At 38.8% G+C, this 17780-nt stretch overlaps 1 protein-coding gene across 5 annotated transcripts in view; it reads right to left on the bottom strand.

The window, feature by feature from the left end:
* IPO11 (importin 11) overlaps positions 1 to 17002 on the bottom strand; it is a 246493-nt gene extending 229491 nt beyond the window's left edge. For 3 of the 5 annotated variants that reach the window (XM_067031019.1, XM_067031018.1, XM_059063535.2), the window contains exon 1: positions 16819 to 17002. The gene's annotated coding sequence lies outside the window, so the exon portion shown is untranslated. Of the gene's footprint in view, positions 1 to 12688; positions 12803 to 16818 lie in introns of all 5 variants that reach the window. The other 2 variants (XM_067031017.1, XM_067031020.1) reach the window with 2 other exon arrangements.
* Between the last annotated feature and the right edge of the window lie 778 nt (positions 17003 to 17780).

Genomic DNA, 17780 nt, shown 5'->3' with positions numbered 1-17780 from the left:
GGCAGAACTTATAGCTATCAAGAGAACTGTCCAGAATCACTGTAGAAAACTAGTACTTGGCAGAGTGAGCCCTAATAACAAGATGTTTAGAATCCCAGCTCTTCCTACTAAAACGTAAAATGGTCTCACCACACCACCCTACTCCCTAATAATTAGAAACACACCATGCTCTTCCATAATAGGTTCCTAGAGAAAAAGATTCCTGAATCCATCAGAAATCTGAAAGGACTACATTTTCTATGCATTAAATATTCATACAGTACTCAATTGTCGAGTTTTCTTGAGAGGACAACAATGGCAACAAAGAAGAGGTGGAGAAATGTACTGAGTCATTCAAATGTAACAGTGTGGAAATAAACTTCATTTGGGATAAAAGATAGATGACTACTGAATAGCAGTAGTCAGTTTGGAGGGTAGTACACCTGGAAACTAACCTTCAATATCTTTCTCTTGGAATTAGCATGCAGAAATATAACAGGGCTGCTACTGTTATTTGCACATAGTAGTGAAGGAGACATACAACTAGTCTCCAAAAAAGGCGGAGACCTGAGACTGACAGAGGAAGAGAGGAAAGAAGAAAAGGAGAAGGGGGTAAAGCATAAGAAAAGAAGGGACAGGGTAGAAGGTAGGAGGAGATGGAGAGACAGACACAGACTAACTGGTGGGAATGGCCAGAGGTGCTTCTCAAAGAACTTGACAGGATCTTCATGGCGATCATCATGTAGGCCTGAAGGCCATGGAAGCTAGTCTCTCACAGTGGAAGTGCTGTTACATCTCCTCTGTTGAGGTCTATGTGTAGGGAGAGAAATCCCATACCTATGTTAAAACAATGTATCCTTTCCCTTTCTGTGCTCCTATAAATTATCAAGACACAACCAAGCAAACAGCAGGATTAAATTTGCCTAGGTCTTCTAATTAATAGTGTATACACTGAGGTTGCTTTGATTTTCATTAATTTGTATAGTTTCAAAATCATAAGCAAGAGGAAACACTGCTTGTGAGCATTTTATTAGCTCTCAACTACATTACAGAAGAGCATTATTCAAAATCTAAATGCATACTCTTTTTTTCCCTCTAAGAACAATAATACAAAAGAAGAAGGTGAAAATTAAAAGGGCAGGCATTTCACCCTTCTCACTATTTCACAAGTCAGTCAGTTCAATTTATTCATTACTGAACTTTATTGTAGTCTTTGATTCTATTAAAGTCTAAATAATCTAGCAATATATGACCAAGAGCCTAAAAATACTCATAGCTTGTAACTGGACTTTCTAGGCTTGATTCTATAAGATACTTTGCCAACTGTGGAAAAATCCGAAGTCCAAAGATAATACAGATGCACCTGTGGTTGGAAACTTACCAATTTTCATTAAAAGAAACAAACAGAAAACTCAGTACCCCTGCTTGCCACCAACAAACAGACTTCTCAGGCCTGCATCGACTTTAACTTCAGTCATGACAATTTTCTTTAGACTACTACATTATCTGCGTTTGTCCTTAGTTTTAGGACATTCCACTCAAACAATAACCACACCCCACTTTTAAAAGTTAAAGAAGTAAACTGACTAAAGAAAAGAAGGTGTAAGATTACAAGAAAAATTGAAGAAAAAAGAATTTCAAAATCAAAAAGGTTCCCTCAGTGAAATAATTTATTCAGGCATAGATCAATATGGATGCTAAAACCATTAAGTGAAAGAAGAGCTGTTGGGGAACAGAATATTCCCAGTGTATCACCCCACAGATTACTTGCTAAATGCAATGAAGAAATAAACAAACCTTTAAAACAAAGGGATCTGTCAGTCTCCGGCTCAACTAAGAAAGCAACTTTAGTATCACCAACAGCTGCACAACTTGAGCTAAAGTGCCTCCTGATGTGATGATGCAAAAAGAAGTATAAAACCTCATCTCTGAACTACCAAAACTGATCAACCACAATCTAATCAAGACTCTAGATCCAATTTCCAGTTTAAAAGAAAGGAGAGAGAATATTTCTGGGATGGTGGCATGAAGAGCTCCACAGATCCTCTCCTCAGTTAAACAACTGTAACTGATAAAAGTTATAAAAAGCAACCATTTACAGTCTCTGGAAAGCATATTTAAAGACATACAGCAAATGGAGAAACATTTATGCAAGAAATACTACTAAATCTTAGTAAAAATAGCAACCATCTGTGGCATTTGAGCCACAAACTCACTCCTGCCCCAGTGTGACAGAAGCTATACTCCAGGCAGAATGAGCCAAGAACATGGGGCTCCCTCTCACTCTGGCTCTTAATCTAGGGCTACAGTTTCTCCCCAAGAAAAGCAGACAGCTAGCATTTCTCATCTAACTGAGCTACATACTGAAGCTCTATTCCAGACAAGCACAGTCAAAAGGTCTGGGGTACTCTTCTTCCACCCAGGCACCAGTCATGGGGCAGAAGCTCTACCCCAGGCATATCAGGCCAAGAACAGTGGACCTCAATCATGCCCACCCCAGCTTGCTCAGCCAGGAACAATAACAGTTGGAGATTTCAATACTCTACTTCAAATATGGAGAGAACATCTAGAAAGAAGATCAATAAGGAAATATGTCTTGGGAATTCACTGGCAGTCCAGTGGTTAGGACTCCACACTTTCACTGCTGAGGGCCCCGGTTCAATCCCTGGTCAGGGAACTAAGATCTCACAAGACACACGGCATGGCCAAAAAAAAAAAAAAGAAGAAAAAAGGAAACATGTCTTGAACAACATTATACACAAACTTGACTTCACAGACGTTCCACTCAACAGTAGAATGAAAGCAACCATTCATCTCAAGTGCACATGAAACATTCTCCAGGACAGACTATATGCTAGGCCACAAAACTAGTCTTGACAAATTTAAAAGGGTTGAAATTATACAAATATGTCCTCAGATTGCAATCAGTAATAGAAATGTGGGAAATTCACTTACACTTACACATTTCAAAGCTTACTACAAAGCTACAGTAATCAAGACAGTGTTGGTACTGGCAAAAGGACAGATATACACATCAATAAAACAGATTTTAAAGTCCAGAAACAGACCGTTACATCTAAAGTCAAGTGATTTTTGACAAGGGTACCAAGACAATTCATGGAGAAAGAATAGTCTTTTCAACAAATAGTGCTGGAACCACTGGATATCCACATACAAAAGAACAGCTGGACCTCTTCCTTACACCATAGACAGAAATTAACTCCAAATGGATCATAAAGCTAAGCATAAAGAGGTAACTCTATAAAATTCTTAGAAGAAGATCTAGGAATATACCTTCATGACCTTGGGCTAGGTAAAGCATTCTCAAATATGATACCAAAGCACATGCAACTAAAGTAAGATCAGTTAAATTCATCAAAATTTAAAACTTTACCAAAGAATACCATCAAGAAAATAAAGACAAGTCATAGGATAGGAGAAAATATTTGCAAATCATATATCTGATAAGGGGCTTATAAGCAAAATATACGAAGAATGTTTACAATCCAACAATAAAAAGATAAACAATCAATTAAAAGGCAAACGATGAGGAGAGGTTTCTCAACCTGATAAAGACAATCTACAGAAAACCTACACATAACACCATACTTAATGGTGAGAAACTCAAAGCCTTCCCACTAAGATCAGGTACAAAGCAAGGATGTCCCCTCTAAACACTCCTTTTCCACATGGAACTAGAAGTCCTTGGTCATGCAATAAGGTAAGAAAAGAAAAGAAATGGTATACATATCAGGAAGGAAGACATAACTCTGTCTGTTCAGAAGTGACATGATCATCTATGTAGAAATCTGAAAGAATCAACCAAATAATTCCTGGAACTAACAGGCGATTTATAGCAAAGTTGTGGGATAAAAGGTTAATAGACAAAAGTCAAATGCTTTCCTATATACCATCAGTGAACAAGTGGAAATGAAAATTAAAAACACAGTATCATTTACATTAGCACCCCTAAAAATGAAATACTTACGTATAAATCTAACAAAATATGTACAAGATCTATATGAGGAAAACCACAAAATACCAATGAACAAAATGAAGGAACTAAATAAATACTGAATAGATATTCCATGTTCATAGATAGAAAGACTCAACATTGTCAAGATGTCACTTCTTCTCAACCTGATCTGTGGATTCAATGCAATTCCAATCAAAATCCCAACAAGTTATCTTACAGATATGAATAATCTGATTCTAATGTTTACATGTAGAAACAAAAGACATGCATTAGCCAATACAACAATGAAGAACAAACTGGGAGGACCGACACTACCCACTTCAAGACTTACTATAAAGCTACATGAATCAGGAGAGTGATACTGGTGAAAGGGTAGACAAATAGATCAATGGAACAGATTTGAAAGCCCAGAAATAGACGCCCATAAATATAGCCAACTGATCTTTGACAAAGGAGCAAAGGCAGTACAATAGAGGAAAGATAGGTTCTTCAACAAATGGTGCAGGAACAAATGAACATCCATGCAAAACAAAATGAATCTAAACCCAGACTTTACACCCTTCACAAAAATGAACTCAAAATGGATCATAAACCAAAATTTAAAACATAAAACTAAAAGACTCCTAGAAAATAACATAGTAGAAAACCTAGATGACCTTGGGTATAGTGATTTCTTTTTAGATTCAACATCAAAGACACAATCCATGAAAGAAATAATTGATAAGCTGGACTTCACTAAAATTAAAAATTTCTGCTCTGCAAAAGACAATGTCAAGAGAATGAGAAGACAAGCCACAGACTGAGAGAAAATATGTACAAAAGACACATCTGATAATGAACTGTTACCCAAAATGTAAAAAGAACTCTTAAAACTCAACAACAAGAAAACAACCTGATTAAAAAATTGGTCAAAGACCTTAAAAGACACCTTACCAAAGAAGATACACAGATGTCAAAATAAGCATATGAGAGGATGCTCCCCATTATATGTCATCAGGGAAATACAAATTAAAATGACGATGAGATACCACTACACACCTTTTAAAATGGCCAAATGCTAGCAAGAATGTGCAGAAACAGGAACTCTCAGACATTGCTGGTGGAAGTACAAAATGGTACAGCCACTTTTGGAAGACTGTTTGGTGGTTTCTTACAAAACTAAACATACTCTTACTATAAAATCCAGCCATCGCATTTGAAGGTATTTACTCAAAGGAGTTGGAAACTTTATGTCCACACAAAAACCTGCACATACATATTTATAGCAGCTTTATTCATAACTGCCAAAACTTGGAAGTAACCAAGATGTCCTCCAGTAGGTCAATGGATAAACAAACTGTGGTATATCCAGACAATAGAGTATTATTCAAGACTACAAAAAAATGATCTATCAAGCCATAAAAAGGGATTGGGGAAAAATATGGAATGACTTCAGTTTGAGGTGAAGAAATGTTCTAAAATCGACTGTAGTGATGATCACACAACTCTGTGAATATACTAAAACTCACTGAACTGTACATTTGCAGTGGGTGAATTATATGGTCTGTGAACTATATCTTAATAAAGTGTTATTTTCTTTTAAGTGCTCTGACTATGTAAATGCCAAAGTTAGCAAGAGACCAGGAAAAGCTGAAGGAATGAAAAATCTGGCTAGAGTAACAACAACAAGTGATGTTAATTCAGAGAAAGGAAGAGCACTTGTTTAAGAAACTAAAGCAAGACGAAAGGACGTAAGACTTCTGACATAAGTCAGAAGGTTCCAAAGATTCTAGTCTTATTCAAATTCACACTGTACCCATTTGGATTCATTTCAGTTTCTCAACAAAGACTGTTTGGCAGGAAAATTCTTCTCTGTGCCTGCATTATAGGTTGTTTAGCATCCCTGCACAGTATATGTAAATAACACTTCCTAGGGATTGTTTTGACTCAAGATGCTTCCATATATCTCCAAATACCTTCAAGTTAAAGAACCACCAGGGCTATGGAAGCATTCCCTATGAGACACCATGCAGACTGTCAAAGACTGATCTATTCTGGAATAAAAGATACACACTAAAACGTATAGAACAAGGAGAGGAGATATTCCCTTGCCTTCTCTTCTATACTCCTAAAATATTCTACCTACTCAAGAGTTTCAAAGGACCTACAAACTCCTGCTTGGTGGTAGAAAATCAAGCTTAACTCCTAAACCAATAAGGATTTTTAAAATACTCTTAGTCTATTTTGTAATTAGAGGAATATCTATAATGTCAAATAACAAATACCACATAAAATATACGTAATAAAGCTATACAAATATAAAAATGCCTAAGAATAAAAGACAAGCAGGAAACATAAGATTATAAAGTGTTGCACTAAGGGAGTCCTAGGACTTATGGGGATTCTAATAGTCTACACATTTTACCTTTACGATGAAAAAACATTTTTTTTAAAAGGCCAAGAATTTTCTCTTTACACCTACTCTAAATTTCCACAGGAATATTTGCTTGATTTCTCTTCTGTAATCCTAAAACTTATTCAAACTCCTCAAGAGTTTCAAATCATGTATTTCTCTTGTCAAGCACATACCAAGAAATCATGGCAATATATTATATATACACATTTAAGTAGATAATGTAGGCAATAATTGCATTCTCATCGTAAACATTCAGGACTTGGTTTTCAGAAGCAAGAGTTGATAAGCAACAGTTCTGCCATATTACCTGGATTTGTGATGGCAATGTTTACCAAAAGACATCTTCCTCATGCAGGGGACTCTGAGTCTTATATTATAACAGCAGTTTTACCTACAAATATTCATCTCTAAAAATTCTTACTATGTGACGCTCATAAAAACAAAAGTTTAAAACATTTAACATTCTGAGAAAAATGAAACTAAGAAAAAAATTCTGATTTATTATTTACTTTCCTTTAAGCTTCACATACATATATACTGTACACTTCCATCATACAAAAGGAAAATAAAATTTGTGTTTGTTAGCAATATCGTGTTTATCTTTAATTTCACTTCGAAGTATTTTCCATGAAAGTTTCCACATCAACTTGTTCCTTTACAAGATAACATCCTACTAGATCTACTATTTCTAAAGTTGTAGAAATAAACTGATTAATCTGCAGTGCCACCTGATGGTAAGAAGTAAGTAGCACATCCCACAGAATATGTTCTAAGCATCCTCTTCCCATCAACGACAGGGGAAAAGGACACTGGAATTCCCAGTGACGACTTGGTCAGGACAAGCATCTGCAAAGCAGCAGGACAACCTTACAGCAAGTGTTTTCAGGGTTCAAGAAGTTAGGGCAAAGAATGCTGAGAAAAGCACTCCTGAGGGAAAGAAATGAATGGGAGCCTAAAGAATAATGTAATAGGGCTTCCCTGGTGGCGCAGTGGTTGAGAGTCCGCCTGCCAATGCAGGGGACACGGGTTCATGCCCCAGTCCGGGAAGATCCCACATGCCGCGGAGCAGCTAGGCCCGTGAGCCATGGCCGCTGAGCCTGCGGGTCCGGAGCCTGTGCCCTGCAACGGGACAGGCCACGACAGTGAGAGGCCCGCGTGTACCGCAAGGAAAAAAAAAAAAAAGAATAATGTAATACAAGATGGGATTGAAAACATGAAAATGAAAACTTCACACTGAGGCAAAACATGACAACAACCTTACAGCACTGTCTCTACTTCTGTACTTAAATACTGCATCATTAAAACTACTCTCTTCTCGGGAATTACCCGGCAGTCCAGTGGTTAGGACTCTGCGCTTTCACTGCCAAGGCCCCAGGTTCAATTTCTGGTTGGGGAACTAAGATCCCGCAAGCTGTGCAGTGCAGCCAAAAACAAAACAAAACAAAAGGAAGATTAAAAATACTCTCTTTGGGACTTCCCTGGTGGTGCAGTGGTTACGAATCTGCCTGTCAATGCAGGGGACACAGGTTCGAGCCCTGGTCCAGGAAGATCCCACATGCCGTGAAGCAACTAAGCCCATGCACCACAACTACTGAGCCTGTGCTCTAGGGCCCGCAAGCCACAACTACTGAGCCCACATGCTACAACTACTGAATCCCGCATGCCTAGAGCCCGTACTCCGCAATAAGAGAAGCCACTGCAATGAGAAGCCCGTGCACCACAATGAAGAGTAGCCACCACTCGCCACAACTAGAGAAAGGCTGTGCGCAGCAACGAAGACCCAATGCAGCCAAAAATAAATAAATAAATTTATTTTTTAAAAAAATACTCTCTTCTCTAGCAAAAGAAAATGTGAGATGAAGACATAAATGTGGGCTTCCCTGGTGGCACAGTGGTTGAGAATCCGCCTGCCAATGCAGGGGACACGGGTTCATGCCCCGGTCCAGGAATATCCCACATGCTGCGGAGTGGCTGGGCCCTTGAGCCATGGCCGCGAGCCATGGCCGCTGAGCCTGTGCATCCGGAGCCTGTGCTCCGCAACGGGAAAGGCCACAACAGTGAGAGGCCCGTGTACCGCAAAAAAAAAAGACATAAATGTGTTTGAGCTTTACACAAAATAAATATGACAGAACTTAAGAAAATGTAATATTCATAAACAATATGTAATATTCATAAACAATATTGTAGCATAAAGGAGACTGAGAAATTGTAGAACAGGAACAGGCAGACTGATATAAGGAGCAGGATGAAATCACCTAAGGAGAAAAACATGCAGTAGTCCACATTTGACAGAAGGACAAATATTCAGAAAGAGGAAGAAAAGCCAGATACAAGCCATTGAGACAGTGGCATAAGAACCTGAAAGCTCCAAATTTCCTCCTGGAAGAACAGGTACTGGTCAAATAAAAACCTGAATAGCGAGTAGCCCTTTTGGTGAAATGTATAAGCAATATAGTATTTACCATGAATCACTGGAACATATCCTACAGAGAGATGTGAGGAAGATGTCATTTTTTCAAAGATAGTTAAACTCCTGCAAGTCAAATCATGATCTATGGCCCAAGTCTACGAAAAGAATAGTAAGAGGCAGAAAACATTCTTGAGGAATTATGGATAGGAAATATTACAAAACTGTTCAACTGCCTGGAGTCAAAAGCAAACTAGAGAAAGACAATGTGTCAAAGACAAGAAAAAAATGAATTTCTGTGAAGACCAGGGGAAGAGTTCAGACTTTGAGAAAACAGAAATCTTAAAGCAGTTTGCCAAAAAAAAGTTAAACCTGAAAATGACCAAGCTTCTAGACAGCATGACCAATGTAGTTAGAGAAGCAGGTGGAGGTAAGATGAAATAAAATTGACCATGAGCTGATAACCGTTAAACCTGGGTGGTGAGTAGATAAGGGTTCATGATACAATTCCGTCTATTTATGTATATGTTTTTTAAAGTGGCAGCTAGTGGACCATGATACAGAGAATACTAAAGCTGCTGACAACAGCCGCTCTGGAAATCTTTAAATGCACTAGATAGTAAAGCGCTCCTTCCTCCACACCACTCTTCTGCATAGAACATACTTCTGTTATTACATCTATTTCCTTTTGAGTCCCATCTACAAAATCACGAGCTACTTAAAGGCAAATATTGTGTCTTATTCATCTACACATGTGAGCACCTAATACAGTGCCAGGGCTATAGCAAATGCTCAGTAAATGTTTGATGAACTGAACAAAGCAATAATGTGATTGTAATTTCTAAGAGCAGAAGGCAGGCTTTTAGAAATGCTGAAAAAGAGGTCAAAGAAACAATATTTCTGGAAGTACAGAAATTATATCACAGTAAAGAGAGAAATATCTATAAAAGATACTACGAAAGTAAACAGTACGCTGAAGAGCTAAAAAAAAAAAAGGAATAAATGAATGAATAATTCGCTCAGTATCTTTGCCTACTGAAATGAGGCACATTGAGCCAATAAAATTTAACAATGCTTTTCACTGGGAATATCTAACATCCTCTGTTCTAATCCCATTCTCTCAATCAGGTTTCTGATACTTATGGGCCTGTCATTAGACTTTTCCACATCCATTCATTCATTCAAATATTTACTGAACACCTACAATGCCAGACATTATTCTAGGCACTTAAGATACATCAATGAATGGGCTTCCCTGGTGGCGCAGTGGTTGAGAATCCGCCTGCCGATGCAGGGGACACGGGTTCGTGCCTCGGTCCGGGAGGATCCCACATGCCGTGGAGCGGCTGGGCCCGTGAGCCATGGCCGCTGAGCCTGTGCATCCGGAGCCTGTGCTCCACAATGGGAGAGGCCGCAACAGTGAGAGGCCCGCGTACCACCAAAAAAAAAAAAGATACATCAATGAACTAAAAAGACGAAAAATCCCTGCTCTCATGGAGAGTATATGCTAGTGGGTGGAGACAGAGAAGTAAATTATACAGTATGTAAGAAGACAATATATAGTGCCAGAAGACAGCTGTGAAACAAGTCCTGTCCAATAAACCCAAGTATTCATGTTGTACTGGGAGTTTTTAGTAAAATGGCATCGATAAACTTCAATGAGTCTCTTGCCTGTTTAATATACTTGAGAGTCCCCATGACTGAACACCTCCTCATAGGAAAAGTTAAGGAGCTTATCCTAAACAACAGTGACACCCACCAAGGTAGTGTCAGCAGTGAGGCCCCAACCAGTGTCACTACCAACTTCTCTGACATCTCTTTAGGTGAAAGAAAAAAAATATACAACTGTATAAAAACTATTAAAGAACAGCAATTATGCTTATTGGTTTTAAAGTTTCTTCTCTGATGTCAAAGAAATAGGAAGGAAAAGCTGTAAGCTTGATTTTGGGAAGATACTGTTCTTTGAATGGCAGTAATAGCACAGCCTAAATTTAACAGACCATAACTGACCAAATTTTAGTCAAAACTTTTTGCTAACTGTTAAGGGATCATCAGTCCTCTCCAAATATACATATCTTTGATTGGTAGTTTCCAATTACTGATCCAGGATATCATACAACTCGTCTTAGAAGAATCTCAATCTGGTTGTAAGAGTTCAGCCTAAGGACTCACTTGAATTTATAAAAATTCACTCATTAAAACATGTATAGGCTGCATGCCCAGTAACACCCTCAAAATTAGAAACTGTTCTACATTTTATCATTAAAATTATGTTCTGAGTCATTAAAATAATTTTCTATCACCTTAGAGCCATCCACATCAGTTCTCTAAACAGTAAGTATATCTAATTTAAGCATTTTGTTTTACTGACCGAGAAACTGTGTCCTAAAAAGGACAAGAGAAAAACTGTGAGAAAGAGAAGAGGAAAATTGTGACTCCTGTACAGTCAAACACAGGCAAATTGGTGACATTTCTGGAAACCTAGAATTCAAGTTTCCTATCCCAACCCAACATTCTCTATTGACTACCACATTTTTCCTTTTGATCACAGTGTTGTCAAATACCAATGAAATTAACTGTTTTTTAAAAATCTTTAGACCTGAGAACCAAAATACAACATCAAGACTAGAGCTTATCTTCCTGATAAATTTTGTTACAGCAAAACTGAAAACCAAAATTTAAAAAATCTTTAGACCTGACAACCAAAACACAGTATCAAAAGACTAGAGTTTATATTCCTGATAAATTTTACTATAGCAAAATTGAAAACCAAAATTAAAAGTCAATGAAAACACCATACACAAAGTTAACAAGCTTTATCAGGATTTTTTTAAAAGAGGTATTACTTTATAATCATCAGATTGGCAAAAATTACAAATTCTGAAAATATTCAGTGCTGGCAAGAATGTATGTAAATAGGAATCTTTATGCACTGCTGCTAGGAGTATACATTAGTAAAACCACTTTGGAGAGCAATCTTGTCATCATGAATGAAATTTGTTTGTGTGTGTGGGTACATCCTATGATTAGGTAATATCCTATGACCCAGCAGTTCTACACTTGGTACTATAACTAAAGAAACTCCTGCATAGGCATACAAGGAAGAGACAAGGATAAGGGTGTTTGTCTTGGAGTTGTCTACAGTAAGAGAGAGCTAGAGACAATATGCTGTCCATTGTTAGTGGAAGAGATACATAAAATATATCTTATCCTCCCCTCACAGAATGTGTTCCCTCTGGCTGCAAATCTCTTGCCTCTAGATACGTGCATGTCTTGCTCTTTAGCTTCAATCCAGTTTCTGCTCAAATTGTCAACTAATCAAATAAGTTTTCCCTGACTGCCCAATCTAAAATAGCTTACCTTTCAATCCAGAATCTCTCTAGTCCGGATATCCTTCCTTCTATTTCCTAATCTTCCATTTTTCTGCATAACACTTTTAACTGTCTGACATTCTAATACATGTGTTTATTGTTCAGAATCCCAATTAGAATGTAAAACCCAGACATCAGATTTGTTCAAAGGAATATCACCAGAATCTAGAATTAGTACCTGGCACACAGAAAGTGATTAATAAATATTTGTTAAATAAATGAATTCAATGACAACAACCCAATCTCCACTTATAGCTGTGTAAAGTCACAAAAATGAACCCAAGTTTCTGACTTTTCAAACCCACTCACAGTATATAACCTGAGTGGTTATATAACCTCCAGAGTATATAACATTCCACATTTTTTTCAACTCCCTGGCAATTCAATTTGCATTCACAGTATTCAGCAATGAAGCAGCTTCTCATGGCCAGGCACTACTCTGAGAAATAAATAAGGGAGTCTTTGCATTCAAGTCTAGAGAGGAAAAAAGACAATTACAATATAGTATAAGCGCTATGATAAGCTGTTATGGAACAAGGTCAGAAGACGACCTAACTCACCCTAGGAAGGCTGGGGAGGGCTTCCCAGAGCGGAGCAAGGCAGCATTTGTGCTGAGTAGAAGTTATCCAGATGAGCACATTATGGGTATTTGTCAGATAGGTGATTGCTACATTCTAGGCAGAAGACACACAACATAAAAGTGTCTCAATTTTTAAAAACATTCTAACACTTCTGAAGAACTGTAAACAATTCAGCATGACAAAACAATGTGAAGCAGGAAATAACAGAAGGTGAAAGCAAAAACAAGCAAGGCTCAAATCATTAACATCCCTATTTCCAAGGCTTAGTAGTTTGGATTTTTATCTTTAAGTCTGCATAGAAGGATTGCAGGATAACAGCACCATCTGCCTACAGAAAAAGGAAAGGTACAGAGGGATGGTATGCAATTCTCAGAAGCATGGAAATTATTTAGAAGGTTTACATAGAAGTCCAGATAATAATGATAATCTGAACCAAGGTAGTAGCCACAGAGAAAAAGTAGATGAAAGAGGTAAAACAAGATTTGGTAAACAGTAATATAGTTAAGTGCGGGAAGGTTAGCACATAAGGGTAATAACAGGGAAGAGTTAAGATTCTGGTGTCTCTGACTGAGCGATGAGCTGCATGCACGAATCACAGGAAGAAGAGAAGCAACTTCAGAAAGGGTGAGATACGTAACTTTTTTGACATGAGTTTAAGGTATCTTAATACAACCACAATGTGTCAGAGTCGATCTGTGCTAAACAGATCTGGGTGTCATCAAAATAGATATAGAAGTTGAACTCATAAAGGATGATACCCTTCAAGGAGAGTAGGCAGAGGCAGAAGAGAGAAGATAGTATGCCAGAGTGAAATGAATATTTAAAGTGGCCAGAGAAGAGAGAAAAATATACCAAGGAAAGACTGACCAAGACATGGAAGGAAGGAGGAGACTACAGTGTCACAGAAATATAAGAGAATTTCAAGGAGGACTAGTCAAAATGTCAAATGATTAAAAAGATGCCATTAGATTTCAGAATAAGGAAATCAATAGAGACCATCACCCCATCAAATTCAGTGACTGCAGTGGATTGGCAGACTTCAACACACTGAAAAATAAAGAAAGAAAGAAGAAGAAGGTGGAGAAAATGAACATAGACAACTTTTTCAAGAACCTTAAGGGAAATAATTACAGATAAAATTGAAGAGGAATCTAGAGTGAAAAGAGTGTATTTAAGACAAGTGCATTTAAATCCTGATAAATTAGTACCAGTAGAGAGTAAAAGGAATAACCAAGTGTTATGGACTAAACTGTATTCCCTAAAATTCACATGCTGGAAGCCCTAACCCTCAGTATCCCCAGTACTGAAGATAAGAATTTTGAAGATGTGATTAAGTTAAAATGAGGCCATCAGAGTGGACTCTCATCCAATATGACTGGTGTTTTAATGAGAAAAAGAGACACTAGAGGTTCTAGTGCACAAAAGTACAACCATGTAAAGAGGCAGAAAGAGGGCATCTGTAACTCAAGAAGAGAGGCCTCATAAGAAACTATTTCTGCCCTAACCTTAATCGTGGACTTCCAGCCTTCAAAACTGTGAGAAAATAAATTTATCTTGTTTAAGCCACCCAGTCTCTGCTTTTTGTTATGTCAGCCCCAGCAAACTAATACACCAAGGAAACATTGTCCCTGAGGAGAAAAAACTTGGAACACAATTAGAGATGAACAGATAGAGGTAGACAAGTATGCAGGTGAAAGAGGGCAAAAAGCAATAAAGTTCCCACCAATGTATTGCATTTCCTCTGTGAAGCAGAAGGCAACATTATCCAGGAAAGAGTAAGGAAGGAAGGAGATGGTGGGCTAACAACCACCGTGGGAAACAAGAGTAGTTACTAAAGACACAGAGGATTATTAGGTTGCCTTTCCATTAGTCAGTAAATGTTTGTTACTGAATGAATACCTAGTGTCATTCATGAATGCTTTAGTTCAGTTTCAATATGGTGAACTCTAGCAGTAACTAGCAAAAGAAATGCATTGCAATGAATCAGAACCTGGTTTAAAAATCTAGATAACATGTGACCTTGTGCAAGTCACTTACCATTCTGGGCCTTAAGTTTCTTCAACCAGACAAACCAGACTTGATAATCATCATAAGATCACCTCAGATTAAAAATAAGAAGTGCTATAATGTTTATGCAGGTTTATGCATGACCTTGGTCTTCAACTTTTACCAACCAAAGTAGTGTGTCTCAAGCTGTAATGTACATTCATATCATCTGGAGAGCTTGTTAAAATGCAGATTCTGATTCAGTCGATCTGGGGTTAAGCCTGAGCTTGTGCATTTCTAACAAACTTTCAGGTGATGCCTACACCATATTTTGAGCTGCAAGGGTGTAGAACACTGATCCAGCTCAAGTTCTACAAAGCTTATAATTATCGGCTTATCTGTAATCAGCCTGATATTTAGAAAACCAAGGAAAACACTCTAGACTCACACCTGCACAAAATGTCTTGCCATTCCGTGAAACACTCTGAAATTAACTGATAGTCTCCATTTGGTGCAGACAGGAAAAGAAAGGAATCATAGGAAAAGAAAGGAATTGCCATCAATAACACAAAATTAGGAGAAGCCCAAGATTAAATACAAACACACACACGTACACATATATACAACACAAAGGTTAAAACCTATCTAATCAAATACATTTTCTTTCTCAAAATATGAACATTTCTGGAAAAACACATGTATTTATCTCTAGAAAAATCTTCAGTATACTTTAACTGCCATATATCTACAAAGATTCTTTTGCATTCTGGTTTGATCCTGAATGCAAACACATTCTACAGTGTCACAAAACCTAAAGTCGTTTTTTTTTAAACCTAAAGATTTTTATGTTAATTCCCAAATAATCTTCACCTATTTGTTTAGAACCTCCAGTTGTATTATCACAACTAAATTTTTTTGTGTTGAGAATTCTCTTCTGCTTTAGGAAGTGTAACTAGGGCAGAGACAGCCCAGCTGCCCTAGGGCTATAATACATCGCCACAAATCATTGCTATAATTAAACTGTTTTTTACCATTCCCTGTGCTAGGGGTTACAGGTTAAATTCCACAATCCTATCACAACCAACAGGGAGAGATTTTCAATCTAATTTCACAGAAATCTTCTTCAGTGACAAAAGACCTAAGAAAAAATGTCATGAAATGGATGTCTCATATCGTAGAGTCACTCTGCCTTTAACCTGAAACCTCTGCATTGAACAGAGAAGTTTGAAATAACGTGAAAACGAAGTAATGAACTCCCTATCCAAGAAAAAATAAAAAGTATTACGGCTGTAAACTACTCTTCCTTATTCCCTTCTGAAGAATAACCAAATTGCAAGGGCACTAGAGCACTACAACCGAGCCCGTTCAAATGGGGTGGGGAGGGGAAATCAAATGCAACCTTCGTACCAGGAGGCAATTCAGCAGTCCTATCTATCTAGCCAAGCCACTCTGAAAGAATAAGACTTCCCTCATTCACCACCATGTCACAAAAGGATTTAAAAAAATGACAAATGCAATGGGCCTCAAAATAGTTTTGCTGAATCACAAATACCCTCAAGTTATAAAGCTGCAGAAGTCGCTGGGCTAGAGCACTGTCGGCCATACCTCAGCAAGTAAGTCCTCTATGAACATGTATTACTTCCTTCACTTGTTCGTTATAGGCAAGCAAGGGTCTAATGGTCAATTAAAGCTTTCACAGTATTACTATTAGTAGCAATACTGTGGGTGCAATAACAACATACAGTGGTTTTATACTAAAGATGACCACGTTCTCTGAAAAGTGGCACCACCTATTCCCCAAGGGCAAATGAACCACCCTAGTCCGCAATGCAGCCACAATGAGCACCCTACGTCCTCATTTTAGCACCCAGTCCCTGCCTCCCCGCGCCCTGATTCCTCCGCGACCATGCTTCCCGCTCCCGGGCTGACTGGGGCAGCCTCGAGCTCCCAGGGGTCCTTGGAGTAACGGAGAGCCAAGCCTGCAGGCCGCCCTTCTCTCGCTACTGCTATGCCTGGCCTCCCACTAGCCACACGTTCTTCCCTCACCTCTCGGGTCTCCGCTGCCCAGCCCACTCCTCCCTTCCGCTCGCGCGCGCTCTGTGGCTCTCAGGTCGGGGCCTCACCGTTTGGTTCGGTCCGGAATGGCCCGGTTCTCCCGCTTCCACGCTCCAACACGAAGCGGCGTCAGCTTGTCCTTCGCCCCACGCTTCCAGTCCACACGCCGCCGCCTACTGATGCCGAAAGCAGCTTCTAGGAACGCGCCATGTTCAGTGTCGCGGCTCCAGACGACGCAGGCGCTCAAATACTGCGTCACGGACACCCGGAGCGCGTGGACTAGGCAAAGACAGAAGACGATAGGAGAACGGCGAAAGGACAGGGAGGAGCTTTCCCTTCGAAACCGAAGGCGCCGGGCGTCTAAAGCAGCTCTGTGCGCTTGCGCAGTATAGAGAGCTGGGAGCCCCACCGGGCGCTGAGCGACCTGTAACCATGGAAACCATAGGTCGGTTCTGCCCCACTCCTGGGAAAATCAACTGTCTCCCGGGTTGATTGAAGCTTAAATCGGAATCATTTTCCCTTTCTTATTCCAGATATCAGCTGCCAAACTGAATTGTTTTACGGATCTGTCTCGGTAAAGAAGAATTATTTAAAATAATCCTACTCTCAGCAGTCAGCCCTCCCACGAATTTTTTTTTTTTTAAGGTCCTAAACTTGCTCGGCTCTCTAGCCCAGAACGATAGCAAGAGTGGAAAGATTAAAAGGGAGTATCCAGTTCTCTCTGACTCTGCTGCTAACTAGCTTAGTGACCTAAGTTTTCTTACATTTAGAAAAAAATAGCTGTACGGAAATAGTTTAGTGTTCATAAAGATTAATAAAAATAATAGATAACATTCATTAATCATTTAGAATGTGCCAGATACAGTTCTAAGATCTTCAGATGAATCATGTATTTAAATCCTTAAAACAACCCTATGAGGTTGAAGAAGCTGAAGCATTAGAAAGATCAAGTAACCTGCCTAAGTTCACACAGCTAGTAAGTAGTAACTAGCAGTGTTAGGTTTGAACCAGGCAATCATGAGCCTTGCAT

This window comes from Kogia breviceps, chromosome 4 (genome assembly GCF_026419965.1).
Source record: "Kogia breviceps isolate mKogBre1 chromosome 4, mKogBre1 haplotype 1, whole genome shotgun sequence".
Classification (NCBI taxonomy): domain Eukaryota; kingdom Metazoa; phylum Chordata; class Mammalia; order Artiodactyla; family Physeteridae; genus Kogia; species Kogia breviceps.
The sequence above is the reverse complement of the archived record's forward strand: the minus strand, read 5'-3'. Positions and strand labels throughout refer to the sequence as shown.